Raw genomic sequence first — 12,149 nt, 5'->3', positions numbered from 1 at the left:
TGAGTACCCCACCTGTATCATCAAATTTTACACAGGTCTTTATACCCTCTACAAATCCATTCTGATTTGTTCTGGTAGATTTATGAGTCATATGAATATAACTTGATTCCCAAACCCCAGTTGTATGGGATTCTTTCTTCACTGGTAGAGATCAATGCCCCATGCCTGAGTGAGAAGTGAGGCAGAGTTCTTGAGAGCAGGAGAGAGGAGAACTCTGATTTCTTGAGGTCACTTCAGTTTCTTAAGTTCTTTTGAGTTTCTGAAGTCACTTCAGGAATGAAATGGCTTTAAAACTAGGACCTACCTCATTTTACACATGAGGAAACCCAGGCCCAGAAAAGTTAAATGATTTACTTACCTAAGTCACACCAGTAGGAAGTGGCAGAGCCAGAATTCAAACTCCATTTCTCTGATTCCAATTACAGAGCTCTTTCCATTGCACTATAGTGTCTCTTGCTTTCCAAGGGGACTTTTGGATTCATGAGGGAAGATGGGCAATGCCAACCCCACTTCAGGTTGCTGAAGGAAAAGACTTTGAGAAAAAGTCAATATGGGAGGAGCTGGAAATCTCCATGATGGCCCTGTCCCCAGATTGCTACCCTAGAGACTTTGGATGAGATCTGGGACTCTTGGTTATGCTGAATTATCTTGCTCCCAATAGAATAGTTCCTCCACTCTGTAGCCCGATGTATACATACATACACCATATACATATTTAGATACATTCATACATGTATACATACTTACATACAATTATATAGACACATGCATGTACATATACAATTTTTCTGATTTCTGTTTTCCTATCAACTTGAATAAGAGTTTCTTTGCTGGGGCGGCTGGGTAGCACAGTGAGTAAGAGCACCGGCTCCAGTGTCGGGATGACCTGGGGATCAAATCCGGGCTCAGATATTTAGCACCACACCCAGAAATAACTGTCCGTGTAACCTTGAACAAGTTACTTAACCTCGATTGCTTTAAAAAAAAAAAGAAAAAAAGAGTTTCTTTGCTATCTACCATATGTGTGTTCACTGTGGAACTGGCATATATTGGAAAAGAACAAGTCTTGTATATAAAGGTTGGAGTCCTCCTTTTCCCCCTTAAAGAAATAACCATCAGAAGTTTAGCTTGAATCTGAAAACCACATGCCTAGATTAATAATATTTAAGGAAGTAAACAGACATAACTCTAGCCCAGTAGCCACTCTCTTTGAGGAGAGCAGAGTTTTTGGTCCCAAACAAAGGAAGTAATATTTTTAAAGCACTTAGCACAGTACCTGATACATAATAGTGCTGTATAAATGCTTATTAGCTTCCTCCTCCATTCCTAACCTCTTGCTTCCCTTCCTGGCAGGAATTCAAAGTCTGTCTTGGAGAAGGGTGGGGAGAGAAAAGGCTAAGATGTCTGCTCTGCCTCCCTTTGAATCACACAATGACACTCCCATGTTTCATTTTAGAGGGTGGGAGATAGCGAGAATCACCAAGGTTAGGAAAGAGATAACAGCAGCAGCAGCAGCAGCAATAATAAAAGTACAAGATTTAATATAGCATTTTAAGGTTTTCAAAGAACTTAACAAATATCACATTTTATCCTCACAACAATTCTGGGAGGTAGGTGCTATTATTAGCATTTTATAGATGAGGAAATTAGAGGCGCATTTCCATGTAACCTTAAAGTTAAGTCTCTTAACCTTACCAGAGATTGAATGACTTAGCAATGTCACACAGATATGAAGTGCCTGAGGTTAGATTTGAACTCACATCTTCCTAACTCCAGGTGTAACACTCTATCTGCTGCACTAGGCTGACTTCAATTTGAAAAAAATCTCAAGATGCTCTCAAAAAATTATGTCCCCTTGGAAAGCAAGAGACACCATAGTGTGATGGAAAGAGCTCTGTAATTGGAATCGGAGTGTGAATCCTGGCTCTGCCACCTCCCACTGGTGTGACTTAGGTAAGTAAATCACTTAACTTTTCTGGGCCTGGATTTCCTCATGTATAAAATGAAGTAGTTCCTAGTTTGAAATCTATGATCACATGAACACATTTACAAATCTGCCATATCTAAAATGGGCAGCTAGGTGGTGCAAAGTATAGAAAGCTAAGCCTGCAGTTAGGAAGACCTGAGTTGTGTGACCCTGTGCAAGTTTAAGTCACGTAATCTCTCTCAGTCTCAGTTTCCTCATCTATAAAATGGGGATAAAAATACTACCTCCCAGGGTTGTTAGGATGATCAAGTGAGATAATATATGTATACAATGCTTTACGAACCTTTTTGTGGAGGCAAATGGAGTTAAGTGACTTATCCAGGGTCACACAGATAGTGTCTGAGGCTGAACTTGAACTTAGGTGCTGTTAACTCGAGGGCTGGTGCTCTGTCCACTGCACCACCTAGGTGTCCCTTTACAAACCTTAAGGTGCTATATAAATGCCAGCTTTTAGCTGTTGTAAATGAATGTGATAAAAACACAATCAAAGTTTTAAAAAGAAATAAATGCTCATTCAACTGAATTTGCATTATATTTCTGTACAATTCTTATGCCCCCTCTGAGAGCAACTCCTTGAAGTGAAGGAGCTTGAGAAACTTATTAGGTCTTTTTCTAATTCTCTGTTTCTGCATTTAAACATTGAGGGATTGGTACTCGTTTCTTTTTAAGGCCATACAGTTCTACATGTATGTTGTTATGGGTTTATGCCATTCATTATGCAGCCACATTTATTCTGAGGATTTTAGATATCTCCAGAGCCCAAAACCTTCAGGAGTGGGGTTCTTTGTATGATGGTCTATGTCTCAAGCCATAGTGCTTTGCAAGTAATATGTGTTTATTAAATTATTATTAATAAATGTTTATATTATTAAATTATATTAATAAGTGTTTGTTAAATCATCACTGGGCCCGAGTTTCAAATAAATTTCATATAGAATTAGACATCTCTTTTCCAAAGAATTTTTCCCTAGCTGTCTAGGCCACCTCATTTGTTCCCTGTTTTACTCTCATGAAGCAAAGAAGTATATTATACAAAATTAATGAAACTTCTGTATTTGACCACATGATTTTCATCTTCGCATGGTCTAGGGCTTATCATTCTTCTACACTGTGGTGTACCCCCCTGTAATGGGAATGTAAATTTTTAAGATCTTCCCTGCCCCTAGGCTAAAGTGCACCTGGAGCCTGGGGTGGGAGGCTTGTTTTTCAGTAGATACTTTTTGATTGGCCAGTGGGTCAGTAAGGTTGTTACATTCTCTGAGCCAGGAGAAGGCTATATAAGCCCTGGTATGTAGCTTTGTTTTGGGGCTCACTTTGAGAAGTGTTCTGTGATTTGATGAAACTCTGGGAAGCCATTGTTGAGAGTCCCCCGGCTTTGAAAAACCCAGATGTTGATTTGGTATGGATGTAATGGTTGGACAATTTGGAAACTGTATACTTGATCTGTTTCTCTGTCTTTATAATTCTGTCTGTATATTCTGAAGTTCAGGGTGCTGACCTTTTCCCCCTAAACTTGGTAAATGATACATATTTGACTGATTAAAGTAAGCTTGTTAACCCATTTTGAGTTGCTTTCCTTTATCAAAGCAGATCTAAGAACCTGCATTGGCAGCTACCCTGGGGAAGCTGGGGTGCTTGCTGCTACACCCCCAAACAAAAATACTGTCTAATGTAGTAGAGACTCAGCCCCCTACCCCATGGTCACAATATACTGTAAGATGACAAGGCTGTTCTTTGACTCTATACATAAAAGACCCAAGTGGCTTTGTTAGTCTTCTCTGGAAGTCAGGTGCTAATTGATAACACCCATATCCTACTTAGGCGAATCACTCAGCAATGGAACTTGCTACCTAATTCTAGATTTTTAGAATACTAATGAAATTTTATCAAGGAAATCTTATTTTTTCCCTTCCTAGGAAATCTTGGAAATTAAAAGAAAATGGATTTGAGATAACTTACTTGAGTCCACCAAAGAAATAAAAAATAAAAGAAATGACAAAGGTAGAGACTAGAAAATTTAAATTGAGTTTCTGACTCAATCTTTCAATTTTGTATTAGATAATTTTGGAGTGTAATAATAAATAGATATCTGTGTTTATAAACTAAGCAGATATATCTTGTACTTAGCACAGTGCCTGACACAGAGCAGGTGCTTAATAAATGTTTATTGATTGATTCTGAATAACCACAGGTAAATTCTCTTATTTAATAGCCCATCAATTAATTAATTAATTAATAACCCATATTGTTACTGAGAGAAATAGGAACCAGTACTAAATCATGTTCTTTTGTTTTTGTTTTTGTTTTTTTACACGGGGAAACAGAAGGAAATTGGGGTTAAGTGACTTTCCCAAGGTCACACAGCTAGTAAGTGTGTCAAGTGTCTGAGGCCATATTTGAACTCAGGTCCTCCTGACTCCAGGGCCAGCACTCCATTTACTGCTCTTCCTAGATGCCCCTAAATCATGTTCTTAAACCTATTTGAGAATATAAAACCTCTTAACCCTAAATATCTGAGAATAGAAAACATAATTTCAACCTTAGATGAGAACTTTCCAAGAGTCTAAACTTCTCAAAAGGCTGAACTCTTCTGGCGTGATTGGCTCCATCTCTGGTCTCAGGGAAATAGCAGCTAAGACTCTGAAAAACTGCCAGTCCCCTTGTGAGTATGTCCCTTAATAAAGCCTGCTTGTTTGCATAATGTTGGCCACTATGTCTCTTTCCTAGTGTTCTGTATCCTTCAAACCCGTTTTAGAGCAGATGTTTGCTGTCCAATACAGAAATGATTTGCCATAAAAATTTATTCAAATATTCATGTGATATAGGAAAGGAAGAAAATAAAGAAGTTATATATGCACTGTGCTGTTTTCATTTACCCTGGGGATGAGATTAATTTAGAAACATGAACTGGTAGGGGATTAAATGGTTCTAAGAAACATGACTTGAATTCCTGTGTGGAAATACACATAGTTCACTGCAAAAGAACTACAGAGCCCAGGAAAAAATGATAAATTAGGAAAAAATGATATTGCTAACAGTCTGAGGAGAAAAAGATAAAATAAAGGTTGCAATGTTAAAAATGTTTTCGATTTTGCTTACTAACACATAATTAATAATATGTCTGTCTGTATGTATATATGTACATATTTAATGAGGAGAAAGAAAGTCATGGATACATTCCATAGTTGAAATAGGGGACAGTTAAGAAATTCCCCTCCAGGAAAGATGTTTTCTTCTCAGAGAATGCAAGTATCTTGAGAGCAGGGACTGTTCCATTTTTGTCTTTATAGTCCCAGTTAATGTACAGTCACAAGTTTTAAAATGCAAATAAATCAGTGACTAAAATTCACATCAGTGTATGTTGGAGGAAGAGAAGGCATGAGATCAGAGAGGGCCGCTGGAAAATATGAAAGCAGTGATTCCTTCAATTGGATTGTTGGTGGAATAAAGATAGACAACTGTTATTTTAATCAGACTGGCCTTAAGAGAAACTATCTGGTTTCAAGACACTGAGAAGAGTCTGGGTGGATCCTCTTGTGCCATATGGAAGCCAGTCCAGCAGCTTCGACTTGAGCATTTCCTGAGCCCTTGAGGGGTCAATGTTATACTATTATATAATAGGAAGTGACTTTATAGTATAGTATGATAGTATAATAGGCAGTTACTTTATAATCAAGGCCTTTCCTTGCTGTGGTGGAATTTGAACATGACTTCTCTGCCCCCAAATGAATAATTTTTCCCACCCCCAATCATGTAAGTTATTACTTTCTTTGTTAACTTCCTGCATATCTAAATATCAGTTTTCTGTTGGCCAAAGAGATAGGTAAGGTAGGTTGTAATAGTGAGAGATGACAGACATCCTGAGTATTGTACTGATACCCGTGAGCTATTAAAAGTGTAACTGGGGCCAACAGGTTTACTACCCCAACCCTAGCCCCTAACCCTGACCACCTTGATCTTCAGGACCCTGGCCTACTTCTTCCAGGGGACCTTGAATATATTTGACTGAAAGTCTAAATATTTTGAGTTAATGAAGGAAAGTCTGGGTGGAGCTGCATCAAAGCTTCCTCTGAGAGGACTGACTCCTGAGCCAGGAAGAAACATCTCCTTAATAGATACCCTCCCTTTCCCCACACCCCACCTTTGGGACTCTCCTCTCTTTTAAATGTAGCTCTCTTTCTAGGAGCCCTCCCTTCCCCTGCTTATTATATTGGCTTCAAACTCATAATCTACCAAGGTGTAGCAGCAAGCACCCCAAGCGTCCTCAGGGTTTGCAGCTACCACAGGTTCTTGGATCTGCTTTGTTAAAGGAAAGCAACTCAAAATGGGTTAACAAGCTTACTTTAATCAGTCAGACATATATCATTTACCTTGTTCAGGAGAAAAGGTCAGCACCCTGAACCTCAAAGTATACAGGCATAATTATCAAGACAGAAACATCAAGTAGACAGATTTCCAAACTGTCCAACCATTACATCCATACCCAGTCAACATCTGGATTTCCACATTCTGGGTTTTTCAAAGCCGGGGGACTCTCAACAACGGCTTCCCAGAATTCAGATCAAATCACAGAACACTTCTCAAAGTGAGTCCCAAAAACAAAGCTACACATCAGGGCTTATATAGCCTTCTCCTGGCTCAGAGAATGTAACAACCTTATTGACTCACTGGCCAATCAAGAAGTATCTACTGAAAAACAAGCCTCCCCACCCCAGGCTTCAGGTGCACATTAGCCTAGGGGCAGGGAAGATCTTTAAAATTTACATTCTTATTACACAAGGGGACCTGAGCCTAGACCTCAGACCTCAGTGGGATTTTCCTACCTTTTTGTTTTTCTCCTGAGCACAGGTGCTGAGACACATTTTAAGCAGGGCTGCCTTGGGAGCTCCTGGGCTTTTTTGTCAGTGCCTGCTACACTATGGAAAGGAGGTGGCCTCTGTAGCTACCGCAATGTTGGAGGAACCCAACCTCAGGTTCGCCTGGCCACAGGTGTTTTAAGAAATCTGTTCTGGCAATTTAGTGCCAAGATGAAGGTGAAATGTCCATTCTTCACTTTCACAAATTGTCTCCCATTTGATATTTTAAGTCAGGGTGGGGGAACATGTGACCTAGAAGCGACATGTAGCCCTCTAGGTCCTGAAGTGTGGCCCTTTGAATATAAATTTCACAGAACAAATCCCTTTAATAAAAGAATTTCTTTGGTAAAACTTGAACTCAGTCAAAAGGCTGCACCCAAGGACCTGGAAAGCCACATGTGACCTCAAGACCACAGGTTCCCCACCCCTGTTTTAAGTTATCAACTTCCTGGGAAATTTATATAGTAGTTATGTTACTGCTTCATGTTGAAATCTTTGTCAGGGCAGTCACGTGAATGAGCTGTGGTTTAAATCAACTTTAGCATGGGGAAAATGCATTGCATGTTGAAAATCTTTCCATTCTTGTTTTGGCTAGACAAAAGACATGAGACAAATACAAGATTTAAATAATTTTCCCCAGGTCTACAGAGTATGTATGTATATATGGGGGTGGAGTGAGAGAGAGAGGTATGGGAATGTGGTAAAGATTCATAGAGACAATGTAAAGAACCCAACGACTCTTCAGTCAGCATTACCCGAAATGAAAGGGGTCTCTGTACATGAACCCAGAGCTAGGGGCCTATGAGAGGAAGATGGTGAGTGCCTCAGTTACCCTAGGTGAGGAGCAGCGTTGTTATAAGAGAATCAGACAAAGGTCTTGATTACTTCAGATAACTTCTTTATGGGAAAATATGAACAAAAATTACATAGGTGAGAAGGCATGTATGAGCTCTGAACTTCATTGATGGAGAGAGAATTCACATCAATGAAATAGTCAATTAAGAACACATAATTGTGTATATTATATATTCCTTCACTATATATTTTTCATTTCCAATTAGCAAATCAGGTAATAATAAATATCTAAACTGCCTTAGGAAATACTACGAAAGTACAAAATGTATGAATCAAAGTGATTTTGCTTCCCTTTCTGTTACGTAATAAAATCGGCCCCAAATCCTTATTTTTGGCTACATGGGGAATAGAGTTGGATTAATGAAAAATATGTATTCTTAGAATTTTGAAAGGAATACAAGTTAAATCTGAAAAAAAATGCAGATGATTTTAAACAAGGAAAACAATGACAAAAGAAGTCAACTAAGAAAAGGGCCCCAGAAATTAAAATAGAGAGAAAAAAATAAAAATTAAAAAACCCCGATACTTTCAGAATTCCAAAGATAATGGAGAATAGAAAATCCTTAGTTCATTTGTTTTATTTTATTTTATTTCCAAAACTAAACCAAAGCAAATATGTAAAGTTGGGAAGATACCTAGAATGCGAAACTGTTTCTATGCAGCATTTTCAATTTTAAAAAGTAAGACTCAAAGGCTAGATATGGCATCCTATGAAAAAAATCAATCAATAGTTACAATGTTTGACTTTTCTTGGGGAAATTATTATAGAAATACTGCATGAAAATCCTTTGGATTTGTGGGGTTAATCCTCGAGATGATAAACTTTAGTTTTCTGCCATAATTATCTAGAATTAATCCTATAAGACTGCTAGAGCTATAACCAGAACAGGACAAATGGGACTATGTCCCAGGGTGCTGACATATGGGGGGTGATGATGGTTATCTTGCTTTCTTCTTATATCAATGTCCTCTAGCCCATGTTGTCACACTCTTTTCCCCTTAGTTGTTCCTTAATCTGGTCCTAGACACTCACCACTAGGGTCCTGTTGTCATGGAACACCTTTCTTGAGGTCACTTGGATGGGAAAAGGTACTATAGTTCCTCCATTTTCTCATCGACAGCAAATTTAGTGGGAATGAGGATGATGATGATGATGATGATGATGATGGTGTGTGTGTGTGTGTGTGGACAGTGGACAACTCAACCTTAAAAGATAAGTGTGTATCTCTTACCTGAGTATGCAGCTTTTCCATTAGCTAAAGATTTTATATGTAGCCCCATTATTCCAATTAATCCATTTTCTAGGGACAGCATACTGTTTAGATTCATAGCATGACATCCTCTGTTGGAGCCTCAGTATAGCTTTGGATTGATTTGGAAATCCTCCCATCCTCAACTCTGACTCACTTAAATTTTCCCCTTTATTGTTCAGTTGTGTCCAACTCTTTGTGACCCCGTTGGCTTTTTCTTGGCAAGGACTCTGGAGTGGTTTGCAATTTCCTTCTCCAGCTCCTTTTACATATGAGAAAACTGAAGCAAACAGCTACGATTGACTGCAGGGTCACATTGCTAGTCAGTGTCTGAAGCCAGATGTGAACTCAGGAAGATGAGTCTTCCTAACTCTAGGCCCAGTGTTCTATCCATTGTGCCACCTAACTGCCCTAAATTTTCCCTAGTCACAAGAATTCCTAGTTAAAGATTTGAAAGCTATCTCTCCTGAGAAAAGTGCTTCAGGACCTCTTGGTGGAGGTACTTGGATCCTTCTTTTGATAGTACAAAAAGAATAAAAAGCTCTCTATAAATCAGGAGAGGAAAATAGGTCTTTTGGAAAAGAGAAGATGAAGTAGGCTGAAACAGAGAGGGCCTTGATTGCACATCTTGAGAAATTGAGCTAAAAATGTTAGAGGGACTAATAAAATAATGGACAAACACAAACCTAGTTGTATGCATACAAAATAGAATGATCCATGACAATCCTAGAAGACTGTTTAATATGATGTCAAAAGCTACCAATAAAAAAGACACCAATTTACCCCTGTCTCTAGACACTGGAAAAGCTTTTGACAGTTAATTGGAAGCTTTTATTTTTGACATTGAAAAGCATGGGCTTGCCACAAGAATTCATTTCATGGATGGAAACATTATCTGATCACCCAAAGGCCGAAATTAAGGCTAATGTGTATAATTGGAGATCCTTTTTTCCTGACAAGGAGGCAGCCGCAAGGGCTGTCCTGGTTCTCCTCTATTATTTGGCTCATCAATAGAAGCTTTGGCAGCCAAGATAAGGCAAAATGAAGGGGATGGAATGGGGCACTTGAGCAGCACAATTTCATTGTGTGTAGACAATGTGGCCCAATTGTGTGATGTATTGGACTTCTAAAATCTACTCATTCTGTGGAGTCAAGTGCAAGGTGAATGACTTCTTTCTGTGGAGGGGCTTGATTTGGCTTTGTTGAAAAAGTCATTTTTCTCATGTGAAAAACTTATTTACTTCCCAGATGGAATGTATTTTTCAGGTGGAATTTTCCATGTTCCAGAAGCGAGAATAAGCATAACTTCTGAATGTAGTTTTAGGAAAGCTGCCCCTTGACCCTGACACCTGCACTGTGCCCTAAACCTTTTGAGCAAGGATAACCATATTCTGCAAAGTAGTTTGAGCAACTTTCAGTGATGCTGGAGCACTAGACCCTCCCAAGATGATAGAACTAGAGACAAAAGGGTCCCTGAGTAATGACGCTGGAACACTAGACCCTTCCAAGATGATGGAACCAGAGATAAAAGGGCCCCTGAGTACAACTTCCTCATTTTCAAATGAGGAAACTGAAGCAGATGAGGTTAAGTGACTTGTCCAGGGCCACACAGCTAGTGAATATCTGAGACTGGCTTTGAATTCAGGTCTCCATGATTAGTCATTCATCTACTATGCTACCTAATATAGTGCTCTCTTTGTCATAATTCTGTTCCCTAAATGAAACTAGAGAGAAAACTCAGAGAAATTTCTTAGGCAAACTAATTCTAGATACAGTCAACAACAAAAAGGGCTACAGGGTATAGGGGCAGAAGAGAGTGCAGACTGGGCATACCCTGTGGGCAGGAGATGGCTCTGAGAGGTTTCCCCTGTCTTGTGGCTAGCGATCTGTCTTCGGACCTAATGACTGTCTTGTATTTCTGTAGTGCCTATAACCATGATAAATAAGTGAAGTACTAATACTGCTATTTTATTTAGGGAATACTGGCCATGGTTGCTCTAGTTTGCAGAAAGCTTGAACTTCATGATACCTCTCTATCTGCCTTTATTAAACTAGGCAGGAGGAGGCACAGTGGATAGAATCCTGGGTGTAGAGTTAGAAAGATCTGAGTTCAAATATGACCTCTGACCCTTTCTAGCTGTGTGACCCTGGGCAAGTCATTTAACCTCTGCCTCAGTTTCCTCAACTTATAGTTCCCACTATTGCAAAGTGGAGATAATAGTACCTACCTCCTAGTTTTTTTTTGTGAGGATAAAATGAGATGAAATCAAATATTGTAAAGCACTTGGCTCATAGTAGGTGCATAAATGCTAGCTATAATAATTATTATCCAAAAAGGGAAGCCAAGTGAAGTCTGCAACTGTGATTAGGCAGTATAAATGCAGCAGGCATATTCCTCCCATGTTCTATTTATGTTCTATCCTAAAAATATGAAAGGAATGGTGATACCTATGTCCCTGAGTTTCTAAGTGTATGTTTGTATCTATACTGTCTGCTTCCTGAGAGCTGATATGTTTATACCTGAGGGAGGGGCAGTTGTGACAAGACCCAATCAGTGTCAGCAGACACTAGGTCCCAGATCTCTGAGAAAGGTATAGCACAAGGAAACATGTAAAGTTGCACAATGGACATAAAATACAAAGACATCACGATCGCAGGGTTTCCCCCAGCGACATGCCTGGTACAACAGGTAGGGTGTTAGTCTTGGAGTCAGGAAAGCCTGAGTTCAAATCTAGCCTCTGTTACTTATTAGCTGTGTAACCCTGGGCAAGTCATTCAACCTCACTCAGCCTCAGTTTCCTTATCTGTATCATGGAGATCTTACTTCTTAGGGATATTTTGAGGATCCAAAGAAATGATATTTGTATAATACTTTCCAAAAAAAAAAGCTTAAGAAGCTCTATAAATGCTTGATAATATTATATTATTGGCCTTACTCAGGTCTGCTGCCCATAATGTTGGGAAGTTGTCTTGAGTCTCCTGGAATAAGTTATTGGTCTTTTCAATATGGATAACATCTGGTTCATTTGGTCCTGCATTTTATATCCTTCTTTCAGTTCATTCCAGTGAGTAGTAATTAGATGCGTATGACTGCACTTTGCTCTGCTAATACTTCTGCCTGATTAAGTAATCACTATCCTTTTTAACACCAAATATGGTAGTGTTTGTGTGGGAGAAAATGGCTACCCTTGTCTTCCTTCT

Source organism: Petaurus breviceps, unplaced genomic scaffold (genome assembly GCF_028583685.1).
Source record: "Petaurus breviceps papuanus isolate PSGF00001 unplaced genomic scaffold, PetGlider_PUasm1.0 125, whole genome shotgun sequence".
In the NCBI taxonomy this organism is placed as follows: Eukaryota; Metazoa; Chordata; class Mammalia; order Diprotodontia; family Petauridae; genus Petaurus; species Petaurus breviceps.
Note: the sequence above shows the minus strand (reverse complement) of the source record.